The sequence below is a fragment of the Gopherus evgoodei genome, chromosome 17 (assembly GCF_007399415.2).
Source record: "Gopherus evgoodei ecotype Sinaloan lineage chromosome 17, rGopEvg1_v1.p, whole genome shotgun sequence".
NCBI lineage: Eukaryota > Metazoa > Chordata > Testudines > Testudinidae > Gopherus > Gopherus evgoodei.
Genome location: NC_044338.1, coordinates 19,512,956 through 19,527,309, shown reverse-complemented (window position 1 = coordinate 19,527,309; position 14,354 = coordinate 19,512,956). Strand labels below are relative to the sequence as shown.

Genomic DNA, 14,354 nt, shown 5'->3' with positions numbered 1-14,354 from the left:
GGCCCTGAAAAACATTTTGCACCCCATTTCTCTCTTGGAGCCTGTGGGCATTTAGTGGGACCTCTTCATTTGGATTGCCAGCCTCTGCCTCTGGCAACCGTGCTCTCTCTCTCACTTCCATTCCTAGAGTCTTATTTTCCCTCAATCTCGCTTTTCTGCCCTAAAACTCCCACCCCGCAGCGGTTTTCCTCGCAGCCTTCCCTGCAAAGTCAGGGGCAGCCAGTGATACGCTTTGCAAAAAGTCAGCTATCAGAGGGGTAGCCGTGTTAGTCTGGATCTGTAAAAGCAGCAGAGTCCTGTGGCACCTTATAGGCTAACAGAGGTATTTGGAGCATGAGCTTTCCTGGGTGAATACTTTTGCAAAAAGTGTGTGTGTGAGAGAGAGATCCTGTTTTGCTGCATCAGCCCCTCCTGGGCTCCAGATGGCCCTGTGGCAGAGGATGTGGTGAGCTGAGCAGGCGCCTTTCTGGCGTGGGGACGGGAGGCCTGCTCAGTGGTGCTGAGCTGTCCAGCATTTCAGCATTGCATTGAGCCCAGGCTGCAGAAGGGATCCAGGCACACAGGGGTGGGAGGCAGGGCAGAGCCCTCCCGTGGGGAGGGAGCGGGATCCAGGAGCAAGGACGGCCGGGGACGAGGGCAGAGAGAAGAGCACAAACCCAGCGGCAGAGGCTGGCAGGGACGCAGCCAGCCTGCAAAGCACAAGCCCGGCCACGCAGGATTCTCCGGCCAGGTAAGGCAGGCAGGGCCCGCTGCCGGGCCTGGGTGGAGAGAGGGGCGCGTGGGGCTGGATGCTGCGAAAGCCTTGCTTGGAGCAGAGCCATGGCCGTGCTGGTGGCTGGGGGTGGGGGGGTGTATTTTGGCTGCAGTCCCATCTGTTGTGTGTTTGTAAGGCCATGCAGTGTTTTTTTCTTTCTTTCCCACGGAGCAGTCGGTGTGGGTGGGGCTGGGGGACGAGGCCGTTGTTCTGTCTCCGAGGAGTCCTGGTGTTCGGATTAACAATATTTCCCCTGCACGTGGGTTTGCGGGTCTGTCTTTACACCAATGGGCTGGGTTGAGGCTGCCGAGGTTTGCTGGGTCCAGAGGGGCAGAGATCACCTTCGCCGCTGGAAAAAGGCGGAGATGTTAACCAGGGGAGGCGCACGCTCCGGAGAGAGAGACTCCAATTTCTAACTACAGCAGTTTTACAGCTCCCCTTTGCATCGTGGCCGGGAGAGAAGGACCTCCAGCTCTTCTCCTTGAACCGATAGAGCAAAGAAAACAAGGCTGCCCGTGGGCAGGGATGGAATGGCTCTGGGGACCAGGTCATTCCCCTGCTAAGAAAGAGAGAGATTGCTAAGCCGAGACTGTACCCCTGGGTTCACTCCTAACAGTCCCCACTCACCCTAGGTGGTGGTTAAACCCCAGCACCTTCGGAGGAGCATGTTGCTCGGGAATTTTTTTTTGTACCTGGAATGTGATTCTCTCACCTGGTGAAAGAGTTTAGAGCAACGCCAGCAGCTCTTCTAAAAACCCAGAGGGACGTGTGAGGAGTAGTGGGGGGCACGGGGATGCAGGTAAGAGGGGCCCACTGCCTTCCTAGCAGTCTTGCACTTCTGTCTCCTCCGAGCTGGGGAACTGGACTCTTCTAATTGCTTTTGTGTGCTGCTCTCCAGTTTAGCTGGTGGGAGGGCTGGAGCAGTGGGGGTGGCTATGAGGAAGTTTAGTAAATTTCAGGTTGGCATGTGATCTTTCATTAATTAATTCATCCTGGAGCAGGGAGGGGCCTGACATTTTTCCTAGGAAATTTTGGGTGGCAGTTTGACTTTGTTTTTTGTTTTTGTTTTTCATTTGCACGGCCAACGGTTTCTCTTTAAAATAACATGGTCTGAGTGTTTTGGGTTTACAGAATTGGGCTTTAAGACAGCTACCATGGAACAGTTTACGTAAGTGAGGAATAGTTAGAGATTATCTTGCAAATATATCAAGACACTGACCATAGCAACATATAGTCATGCAGTAACAATAGTGGATACCATAGAAATACAGTACAGATATGTGTGTGCCACTGTTTGGGGAATGAGGTGTTAGATGATAGAACTGTGTGCATGTGTGGTAGATGTATGTATGTAGATATATAATGTGAACACACACACGCATGTTCTGAGATCTAGGTTTTCCTCTCTTTGCTTTAGAAGATTGCTCCTTGGCAGGGTAGCGTGTCTGACATAGTGAGATCCAGACCCGTCCTGTGCTTGGCCTGGGTGCTGGGTGCTGAGGCTAGCAATAGCATCCTGGGGCTTTGAAATGCACCAGGACACCTTTGCCAGCCAGCCTGAAGTGTGGGCACTGTGCTGTTTGACCTACTTATGTGTAGCTAGTGACCGAGTGAGCTGGCTGGAGGGCTCCTCTGCGTACCATCCAGCCTTCCCTTTGGATGTGTACTTGCAACAGGAGTCTCTTGGCATCTGGAAGTGTGTGTGTGTGTGTGTGTGTGTCCTCCAGCTCCTCCTGAGCCCTGGCTGTGTATGCCAAGGGCCCTAACCCCTCAGTGACCCCAGGTATCAGGGGTTGTAATCTGCATGTTTCCACCTTTCATAATCACATGACCTGTCCCACACGTACAGACAACTTACATATGTGCACACCTTGACATGTATGCACACCCTCCCTCACTCTCCCATGATTTCACTGCCCACATCGGCTTTGAACGACCCTTCCACTCCGCCTTGCAGCTGGGAGCCCAAGGAAGTTCCCCTGGAGTGGCAGGGGATCTGCTGAGCTAGCTGTGAAGGAGGCAGAGAGAAAACGCAAGATGTTTCTTTCCATAGACTCGGAGCATCCCCAGCCAGAGATGGGAGAGTCGTATGCAAGACCTTCGTTTTTCTAAGGAAAAATGCTTCACCTTCCCAGATGAGCCACCGGCTCAACTGCTCCCCAGACTGCTCTTCCATTGAGGAGAGTGCAAGTGAGAACTCTGTTCCCCTAGAGAAAGCCGTGTGCTCTTGTAAGTCCAGGACTTCCATGCAGACTCTCTCATCTCTGGCCACAGGGTGGCTGGAATCTATGGACAGAAGGAACGTCTTACAGATTTCCTCCGCGTCCCTGTGTGACTAGCTTAAATGACCTCCATGGCTTCCGAGTGGGGCTTATTTACAGTGGTTGTGACTGCGAGGGAGAGACCGTGGGGCTTTTTAAAGCAAACTTTACACCGATCTGCCCATCCTTAAAAGGAAATTTTCCTCTTTGTACATTTCCTCTCTGTGCCAGGGGAGAAGTGGCGGCGTTCCAAACAGGCTGCTTTTCAGAAAGAGATGCTGCACGTTACTGGGCTCAGTGGCTGACGAGCTCTGGCCGGGGCTGCGCAGGTCAGACTCCATGACCAGAGTAGTCCCTTCTGGTGTTAAAATCTATGATCAGTGACCATCTGAGCTGCCACTGGACCGTAACGCTGTCTGTCTAGTCCTGTAATGTGCCTTCTGCTGAACCGAACCAGATGAATGATCCGTCTTTGTTTGTTTGGGGTCCTGCCTTTTGCTAGCCCATAACCATGATCTAGTCCCATGTCTTGCCTTGTGCCAGATTGAGCAGACCCCTGACCTCTCTAGTCAGACCCGTCCTGGCCTGCCCAATGCAGGAGGTGAGATGAGATGATTGCAATGGTCCCTTGAAACCTGTGAATTTCCTCTGCTTCTTTCCCGACAGCAGTGGTCTGTGTGGTCTGTTCCCCTGGCTCACAGAGCAGCACTCAGTCACCCCTGGGCCCTGCTGCTGAGAGCACCCAGTGCTCCCTTTGCCCCTGCAGCACCCTGGGAGCTGCACAGGTTAATCAGAGGCTGAAGGTGCTTTTTCCTTCTTACTGCTTTTGAATTTGCTGCCTTTACATTGAAGGCAACGCTTCCTCTTTCTTGTTTTCTGGGAAGTGGGAGAGTAGCTCCCCCTTTTAAGCTGGGCAGTAACATAGTTCTCTTGTCCGCCTCTTCCAAGGGGCAAATACTGATTCTTGACACTGCCCCCCTTGGGCCTGTGCTTTCATGGGGGGGAGTAACGGGCCTGGTTTTGCTCTCACCCTGTAACATGGCCTCACTTTGCACCTGCTTCTCCCTCCCCCCAGCATTTGTTCTCATCTCAGAGAAGCGTATTAGTTTTGATTCTATGTGCCTGTCACAGAAGCAGGGACCATGGTTGATGGTTCGATATTTGGCAGCAGTGGGTTTTAAAAGAAGTTAGCTGGTTGGATGGAAGTGCGGCTTAGCAGGGGGTTATTGCTGTTTCTGATTTGTAGTTGCAGTAGCATCTAGAACCCCCAACCTAAGGCCCAGGGCCCATTTGTTCTAGGTGCTGTCCAGGTAAATGACAGACTCCGATGGCTCACACCCTTCGTGTCAGCCAAGGCCTGGCCGGTGGATGAAACAGACGAATAGGCTGAGGGTGGGTTGAGAAGATGAGACCCATAAATCCAGCCGAGCTTAGCAAGAAAGCAGAAGTCCCAGCTCACCACTTGCACACCCCGGGCCAAATGGGAGTGAAGTGTAAGCATATGGCAGAGGTGGGTTTTAAGGGGCCTTCTGAGTATAGACAGGAGCCTTTGCCATGCATGAGAAGAGTGGCATGGAACAGTATGGAGGGACTTGGAGGAGAAGTGCCTAGGTAGGCAATTGAGGGTACCAGCACTGGCAGATAGGGGTTGGTGGCTTGATAAGGGTGGTAGTACTGACTGATAGGTTACTGGCATATGGCTTGCCCCATGTCCCACAATGGGTCAGGAATAGAACCCAACCCCTGCTCTAACTGCAAGCCCCTACTACCCACCATAAACCACAAACTGTGCAAGAGGGTGTTATTACTGGGCACAAGTGGGTCTTGGATTTAAGATGAGAATGAGAATGTATAGCACTTATACATGGATTTATTTTCAAAACCCCTCTCAGACATCAGCTAGGCCTCTCAGCAAGGTGGTGTGCAAACGTCACAGTCCAGCGTGTACTGATGGGGAAACTGAGGCACGGTGGGCATTAATGCAATATTTTCTATGAGTCGTCTCCATTTTTGAGTGCCCAACCTGAGACAGCGAGAGCCTGATTTTCGGAAGCACTGAGCACCCACCACTATGACCAAAGGCAAGAAGATGCCATTTCTTTCCTGTGACCCCCCCCCAAGGCCACCATCTCAGTTAACCAATGGAACAACTCTCCAAGAGCTGGGGTAGATTCTCCATCACTGGCAACTGTTAAATCTAGGTGTTTTTCTAAAATGTCTGCTCTTGATGACAGGAATTCTCATGGGACTGTTCTCTGGCCTGGGTTATACAGGAGGTAAGACTAGATGACCACAGTGGTCCCGCCTGGCCTTGGAATCAACGAATTAGAGCCTTTTAACTCTGAGCCCTCTGCTCTAACCCTCCAACGCTCACTACCCCAGCAGCATTGTGTTACTGCGCACAGGGGGTGGATCTCTGAAGTTCCCGGCTTGGCCTCCAGTTCAGGGCAGCCCTTACGCACTTTCCAGGCTGCCCTGATGGGGGATGCTTCCCTGAATCGGCCGAGGTGCTGTCCCACCTCCAAATAAAAACCTGACTATGACCCATGTGTGTCAAAGGCTGCGGGGTTAGGAGCACTCTCCTGTTTAATGGGAAGGATAATCTGTCTGGTGTGTATCTGGCCTCCATCACCGCAGCATCTGAGGTGGATTTAGTCTGCAGAAGAGAAGAGCGAGGGAGGATTTGATAGCAGCCTTCAACTACCTGAAGGGATAAAGAGGATAGAGCTCGGCTGTTCTCAGTGGTGGCAGATGACAGAACAAGGAGCAATAGTCTCAAATTGCAGTGGGGGTGGTCGAGGTTGGATATTAGGAAACACTATTTCACTAGGAGGGTGGTGAAGCAGTGGAATGGGTTCCCTAGGGAGGTGGTGGAATCTCCTTCCTTAGAGGTTTTTAAGGTCAGGCTTGACAAAGCCCTGGCTGGGATGATTTACTTGGGAATTGGTCCTGCTTTGAGCAGACAGTTGGACTAGATACCTCGTGAGGTCCCTTCCAACCCTGGTATTCTATGATTAAGTACAGTAGCAGGAGAAGCCCTCCCGTTGCTGTGGTGGGGTGTCTGTGCCGCGGTGTTTTAAAGGTAGACATTGCCAGCATGGTTGCATTACCGAGAAGAAGGTTCTCGTGGATTGGAACTGAAGCCTGGGTTTAAACTGAGCTGGTGAGAATGCTCAGCGAGGCCTTTGGGATGGGAGGTTTGCCCAGTTAGAACAGAGATGCAGTCACATGACTGATGGCACTTGGGTACACAGGGCTGGTTCCAGACAGTCACTATGGGGAGGGATAGAAGAAGCCGTTTGTACTGACAGCTCTGAGTGCAAGGGCCAGTCATTTTGCCATGTCCAGTAACAGCCGGGGTGCTTTTAGTGTTTGACGTCCCAGGCGCTCTGAAGAGAGTTGTCACTGCAGGACGTGAGGATGTGCCGGGAGCCATGGAAAGATTCTGCAGTAAGGACAGTGCCCACTTGTGGTGTTTAGCGCTCAGGAGAGACTTGACCAATGCCCACGCTCGCTGTGAAGTCCTTGATTCCGGTGCTGGGGAGATTGCCGGCTGCGTCTGGCAGTTAGGGGAGCAAGGATGAGCTCCTCAGCTCGTACAAATCTGAATGTCTCCCCTCAAGTGAAAGGAGCCTTGCGGACTCTGTCCCTCATACGCTTCAACAGTCACCTCTCAGTTCCTCCAGGCAAGGAAAATGCAACTTCCCAGGAAGAAGCTGAGAGGGGTTTATTTGCACAGGATCATTTTACCATTTCCTGTCCCTTCTTTGGCACTTGGTGTATCCTCCAGCTGGCTGGGAGAGAGGCAAAGCACACCTGGGGAGGAGGGGACTCCATGCACCCCTGGCGGGCAGCCAAAGGAGAGAGAGAGAGGTGGGCAAATGAATCTGGGGGAAACACGCTGTGTTATGCCAGGCCTCTCCATCCCAGCTCTGTTCATACTCGGCCCATGGCACTGCCCCATTTTCCACAGCTCTGCCATAATGCACCTGTTTGGACTTTCAGCACCCCCTGCTGCTGCAGTCCTGGGCCCCCAAACAGCTGTGCTCATGCCTGTCTGTCCTGTAGCCCCCCTGTGAGTCCATAGCATTTAAGGCCTGATCATCCAGGTCATCTGCTGTACACCACCTGGCACCTGCATGCTAAACCCAAGCAAATCCATCCCTGGCCTTTCCCCAGCTCTGCCCATGCCCCTCTAGCCTGTCCTTCCCCCCACCCCACTATTCCCTTCCTGGCATCTGTGGAGCAGAGATTCCTAGTTGTGTTGAGTCAGGCTTTGTAGCACAGTGATTGGACTGAGAGCTGCCAGCCCACAATCCCCATGTAGCCGCTGGACCCCAGAACTCTGCAGGTGAATGGCTAGTGTAAGCCCTGCGTGGTACTCTGGCAAAAGGCACCTTGTGACACTCTGCGAAGGAGCTGGGCCATGTGCCCCGGCACGATCCAAAGGTTGGAATGTAGAAGAAAGTTTCTAACCACCAGAGGGGCGAAGTTCTGGAAGAGCTGCTCAGTAGGCGTTGTGGGGGAGAGAACTTGATTTGTTTTGAGAGAGAGCTGGGCAGATTTCTGAGCGTGATTGTGTAACGGGTTTGCCTGTGAAGGTAGGAGGCAGCAGCTCTGGGGCTCACTTCCTGTTTGTCTTCCGTTCCTAAATCACATGTTTTGTGATTTCAACCAACTCCTGGTAGGGATCCCCCTGCCCCGGCGTATTCTGGTTTGGGGTTTTTTTAATCTCCTTTCTCTGAAGCATCAGGAACGGCCATGGCTGGAGAGGGGACATTGGGCAGGAGGGCTTGGCTGACTGATTCTTGCGCACATGCTCAGGGTCTAACTGGTCGCCATGTGGGTTCCCCAAGTCAGATTGGCAGTGACTGGGGGCGGGGAGGGAGGATGTTTGCCCCCCTCTGTAGTGGGGTGGGTGGTGACTTGCTGGGATTATCTGGTTCTGTCTCACTTAATTCCCTGCCATTGCAGGAGCCTCAGGCACTGCTGCCCTTGGCCTGTTGCACATAATACTCTAGTCTCCTGGGGGCTGTGAGACGTGGTCTCCCTTCGGCTGCTGGGGTTAGTGTGCGGGTGCTGGTAGGGGTGGTGGACTGTGTTGGACAGGGGGTCAAACCAGATCCCTCTGGTGGCCCCATCTGGCCTTAAACTCTGGGCCCCTCTGGCTCTCTCACCTGCTGGAGTGAAGTCGGGCAGGCCTGGCGTGAGGGGCGAGGAGCAGCCAAGGGGGGAGGCAGGAAGCAGGTGTTCCCTGCATTCCTGCCATCCCGTGTTCTGGACCAGCTCCTGCCGAGGCGCATAATGCTGGTGATTCAGCAGCTCCGAGGACAGGTTTGCGATGGGCCTCGCTCCCCTCCCGGACTGGCCTGGGCAGGTGCGAGGGCCGGCGGCTTGCTGGTGGTACAGGCAAGACGCAGCTGGGCCTCGCCGGGGGCACCGGGGCCAGTGGGAGCTGTGTGCGCCAGGGCTGGAGCGAGTCTGGGGAACAGCTCGGGCTTGAGAGGCTGCCCTGTTACCATGGCACCAGCAGACTGTTCTCCGGGGCTTTCGTACGCGGCACACCAGCTTGTGATTGCTAGCGGCACTCGGAGAGGGACAAGGGTGGGAGGGGAGCTCTCCCCAGCTCACCTGGCTGCAGACCTGGTCCCCTGTCCTGAGGGAGCCCTCTCCCCACCTGAGCCCATTAGTCCTGTCCCATTGGAGCCCCCCGCTACCCACATCCTGGAGGAGCCCCTCACCTGACCCCATTAGCTCTGTCTTGAGGGAGCTCCCCCATTATTCATCTCCTCTGTGAGCCCCCCACTTGACCCCATTAGCCCTCTCCCATATGAGCCACATCCTGGGTGGGCCCTCCCACCTGACCCCATTAGCTCTGTCTTGAGGGAGCTCCCCCATTATTCATATCCTCTGTGAGCCCCCCACTTGACCCCATTATCCCTGTCCCAAGAGAGTCCCTCCATTAGCCCATATACCGAGGGAGTCCTCCACCCACCCCAGTTAGTTCTGTCCTGAGGGGACCCCCCATTACTCCTATTCTGAGGGGTCACGTTAGCCCTGTCTGGTGGGAACTTCTCCCCCTCTGCCCTACTTTAGGCTTCACGAGTGAACTCTTGTGCCGTGTTGCCCGTTGTTCTCTGTTCTCTGTGCAGGCCCCGAGATCCCATCCTGTCAAACGATGGGTCAGAGGGTTCCCCGTTAGGTCAGAGCTCCCCTCTGCCCCAGAGGATGCTCTACAGAGACCTCTGGCCCCTTTCACCCTCGCTTCCCTTATCGAGTGTTACTCTTCCTCTTCTGGTCCCAGCTAGAGGGCCTGGCCGAGACTGGGGCCCTATTGTAAGTGGGCAGCGGGGAGTATGAAAGGCTCATGCCCCAGGCGCTCAGAAGCACAGAGGCATCCCTGACTGCTGGCCCACCAAGGGCTTAGCAGGAGGGGCCTTTTGGTATTATTGCAGTGTCCCTACCAGGCCCATTGTGCTAGGTGCTGCACATATACCGAGCGAGAGCCCCTGCCCCACAGAGCTCACAATGTACACAGACAAAGGCTGGCACATCATCCCCATTTCACAGATGTGCTGGGGAGTTGAGTCCAGAGTGAGTGATATGTCCAGGGTCCCACAGGGAATCTGGGGCAGGGCCAGGAATTGACCCCAGCTCCTCCTAGTGACAAGGCTGGGCCTTCCTTCCTGCCCCCGGCCCGGTGCTCACCGCCCAGTGCCCTAGCAGTCCCAGAACCTGCCCGGAGGCTGTCGGTTGGTTTGTTGTTTGGTTTCAGTGCCATTTATGAATTGTTAACCCCGGGTAGCCAATATTTGCTGAGTAAACATGTGGCTGCATCAGGAGGCTCCCCGGGGAGTGCATGCTGTCCGTGTCACTGCGGAGGCCTGTGCTCACGGGACCCCATCGAAACCCACCAAAGAGCAGGTCCCGTGGTTCCCACTGATGATGGGGCTGGGAGTTGGCATTTGGGGTGCAGATGTCACCCGGGGGGCTGGCGTCCTGCCCCCCTCATGCTTCTCTCTGCTGCCCCTATGGGAGTCGAAGTTCTTTTTTGTGGCGCTGGCCTTTTGGGGCATGTCGTCCACTCGTCAGCCCGGAGAGCTACTGCTGCTAGGGGATGTGGCAGCTGAGGGGGTGGAGACTCCCTGCGATGGGGCGGGACTGGCAGGCCACCTGCTGTGCAGAAGGAAATACAGGAGCCCATTAATTACAATATCTCCGTGCACCTGCCTGGCTGGGAAGAGGCTACACAAACAACGCCTGCACAGCAGACCGGTTTCCCTACAGCTGGGAAAAACAGAGGCGCAGCAAAATGCAATGACTTGCTCCAGGTTACACAGGGCCAGCGACAGAGCTGGGTGTAGACACCTAGATTCCCCAGTGCTGCGCCTGTAACCACTAGGCCACACACCCTCGCCGTGTTCCCTGCAAGGGCATCTCACTGTGTTTTGAAGTGGCTCTGGGGCTCTCTAGCCCTGCCTGGATACCTGGGCTGCCCAGTCGTCCTCCCCAGCTCTCCCCTGCGGGTGCTGCTCGATGTGCACGTCTGCCCAGCACTCCAGCCCTGGGTGAGGCACAGGGGAGAGCTGCCCGGATTTTCCCAGCATAGCCTGGTGAGGCAGCGCCGTGGCAGCGAAGGCGGAAGCGTGGGTGTGGTGTGGCTGCATTGGGGGTTGGGGGGAATGCCGTGTGGACACAGCTTGCCCATGTGTGCTGTAACCAGGGTCAGACGTGATGCTCGCTCTCCTTTGTAGCATTGTTTAACATGTCACGGCAGGGAGGGAGGCTCTGGGCACTAATTGGGGAGTGGCGGAAGGGGCTCTATGCTGTTGGGGAATTTAGTGGGGGAAGGGGAGTTTCCTGCCAAAAGGGGGGGCTGTGCCCTAGCGATTCCTGTTGTAGGCTGGCCTGTAGCACAGATATTTCCTTGCTTTTTCTGCTGGTGGGGAGGGGGTGACCTGTCTCCCCAACCCCCTTCTCCGTCCAATTGCAGGAGCATGTGGGCTACCCTGATGGCTAGCCCAGAGCACGGGCCAGGGTCCACTGAACTGCAAGCTGCATGATCAGCTTGGGAGCTAAAGGACTCGCCCTCCTTGCAGGACTGGGGACTGCCCCATGTCTTAGGCAGAGCTGGGGCTAGTCAGAGCAGCGTGTTACCACCACACTAGCTGGGCGAGACAGGAAAGTGAGCCCCAGCCCCCCCCATTAATGCTACCGACTCTGTTAACCCCTCGCTAACCATGCAGCATCATTGCATGCCCACTAGCTCAACAAGATGGACCTGCTAAGCAGTGACCCATGGAAAGACAATAGGGTCCCTACCGGAGCTCCGTAATCCCGCCCCCTGATATCTTAGTGTGCGAGGGAGGACACTGACGGCTTCAGCGCGTGGCAGGCCGGACTGTGCCTGGGGCTGTGCAATGGGTCGGGAGGTACACGAGACCTTGCTCTGCTCCTGCACCGCTCTGCGGGGGGCAGGCACACGGCCGCCCGGCACGCTCCTGGCGTGCAAAGTCCAGGGGAACCCCAGCGCTGGCCTAGAGCCCTGTGGGTCCAAACAGCCATTTCCAAGCCCTGTGACTCGGAGAGCCGGGCCATTCATCAGTGACGGCGTTAGATCAGTTGCATCAAGGAGCCCAAATGGGAGCGCCGTGAAGCGGGGCAGTTGGCTTGGCTTAGCCCGAGCACAGCACGCCCACGCAGGGGAGAAGATAGGGGCCCAGCTGTAACTTCTGGCTTCTCGGCAGAGCTTTGGGGCCGGGGGGAGCCCAGGTCACAGCACGTGGCATTGGCTGGTCTGAGCTGCTTTTTCCTACCTGCATGGGGCTCGATCCTGACCGCTGGCAGGTCCTGTGGAACCCAATGGGCCTTGCAGCTGCTCAGCCCTCCTCCGTTCAGGATCAGGCCCAGTGTGAAGCTGAGTTTGCCGCTCGTGTGCCCCGAGCTTTACCCTCTTATGTAATCCCCCTATAACTTCTTGTATTTCTGGCATAAATCCCCCCATGCTATTTCTAGCCCTGTAATACATCCCTTCTTAGCATCTCTGCTGCTGACATAAGCCCCCCTCTTTATCCGGGCTAAGTTATAAAACCCTTCCCTAACGTCCGGCCCACAATGCGCTGACCCCTCTCCCATTGCCCCGGTGGGCTTTCTGGCCTTAACCCCCCCAAAACAGGGGACTTTGCATTGCTCAAACAGCCAGCAGCAAGCACTTTGTGCCTGCAGTCACCTTCCCTGAAGATGGAGCCCTCAATAGCACTTGTCATCCGAGGATCTCAAAGCACGACATTTACAGATGGGGAAACCGAGGCACAGAGTTACTGTGACACGGCTGAGATGGTGCTGTCAGTGGCAGAGCTGGGAATAGAGTCCCGCTGTGACACCAATGCCTCTGCTCTCACCGCTGTTGCTGTTGTTGTTAATAATAATGATATTGTGCTGTGAATGAATGTAGCGCTGCATGACTCAGCCCCAGCCATGCCACACTGCTGTGGAAGTTAGCTCAGCGGAAGAGTTGGGAAACGGTGCTGTGATAGCAGACTAGAGTGTGGGGCTGCTAATTGGGACTTTTTATATATATTATACGGATATTCCGGATAGCGTTCCCCCACTGAAAGCGTAGGAGCCCCACCGTGGGCCTGTGTGTTCGCTGCCACGAGCTGTATGCGTCGACGGCAGATGTTCGCATGAGGCCTGCTGCTGGATTGAAAGCAGCAAGATCCCTGGGAAGTAGCAGGCTGCTCTGTCCGTTGCATAGCCTCTGTGCTGCATGTGGAGGAAGGCTAAGGATATTCAGGGAGCTGATTCCACCAGCCAGTTGTGTGGTTAGGCAACATCACATCCCTGATTTGACAAACCTGGAATTTACCAAACTCCTTTTAAACTGCAGTGCCTGGAGTGCTGAGAGTGGGATTTTGTCCATCCCATTGATTTTATGAAAGTTTCCAGATTTGTAAAAGGACCACGCGTTTGTATGGAAAATGAGAGCATCCATAATTACATTAGACAAAGAGGAAATGATATTTAGAAGGGATATATATATTTTTTACTTGGGCTACACGAGGAAGGTGCTCAGATACTATGGTGATGAGTGGCAGTATAAATTCCAAAGATAAACCCTCATGCTTCAGGGTATAAACCAGCCACTAACTGACGGTAGTCAGGAAGAAATTCTTCCAGGTTATTCTGTAGCTGTGAGATTTCTTGTCCCTTCTTCTCTAGCATCAGCTGCTGGCCACTGTTGGAGACAGGATACTGGATTAGGTGGACTGATCAATGATTGGCAATTCCCATGGTGCTACTGCATCCTCAAACCAGAGTTCTAGACAGCTTCTTCGCATAACTGGTAATAATAGCAGATTGCCCCTCTCTCTGCTGCTGATTCACTGCCTGGTCCATGGGCAATGGATATTGTCATTGCATAAAGCTCTCCCGTCCTTTTTGTTTTGTGTATGGGTTGGACATGGAGGGGTGGAGCCAGGACTCCTGGGTTTTATTTCTGGCTCTTCCAATGGCTTTACAGTGTGAGCTTGGACAAGTCACTTTAATAATTCTGTGTCTCAGTTTCTCTGTCTCAGAAATGGGAACGAGACTGAGATTAACAGGGTTCTTCTTGCCTTCACCCATGTTTATTTTGCTATTTAATAATAATCATGTCATAAAATATCACATTTCTAACTCCCTGCACTTCCATGGTACCTTTCATCTCAGGCTCCCCAAGCTCTTGAGAGAGATTCCCTAAGAACCATCCCCATTTTATAGATGGGGAAAGTGTGGCACAGAAAGATGTCACTTGCCCTAGTCCCACAGAGGTTCAGGAATAGAACCCAATCCCTCTCTAAAGGTCTAACCACTAGACCCTGGTTCTCAACCTTTCCCATATTGTGACTCCACGTTATGATGGAAAAAAGTTTCAGGGCCCCTCTGCTGCCATCTAGCCCTCAAGAAAGGGTAGGGGGGGGTTGCCTCCTCTGGACCAGTGTCTGAACCCCATGGTGGCAAACCCATGCACTTGGCCATGCTGTGTGTGTTTGTATACATGCCGGCCGGGGAGAGTGATAGCTATGTAGAGTGGCTTCTCACTGCTACACTTCTGGGCCAAACCATCTGCTGCTGTGGAGGCTTCACCACCTCCAGTGGAGTGACACCAGCAGGGAATTTGGCCCTTCTGGGCTGCCTGTGTAGGCCCAGTGAGATGCATAGGATTTATCTCTTTAGGCCCGGGTCTGCAGGGCGGGTGGGTGAGCGATTGGCTCCAGCTTCCAAGCAGGAACACATTGTAGCAAGCAGCCCCGCAGGCTACCCTCAGCAATAGCCAGTGAGCTGAGCCGAGCCGGTTC

The 14,354-nt window shown here is 54.3% G+C and overlaps 1 protein-coding gene across 1 annotated transcript in view; it reads left to right on the top strand.

Annotated features, from left to right (window-relative positions):
* The first annotated feature begins 534 nt into the window (after positions 1-534).
* SRRM3 (serine/arginine repetitive matrix 3) overlaps positions 535-14,354 on the top strand; it is a 163,641-nt gene continuing 149,821 nt past the window's right edge. Inside the window, exon 1 of the mRNA XM_030536617.1 lies at positions 535-730. The gene's annotated coding sequence lies outside the window, so the exon portion shown is untranslated. The remainder of the gene's footprint in view (positions 731-14,354) is intronic.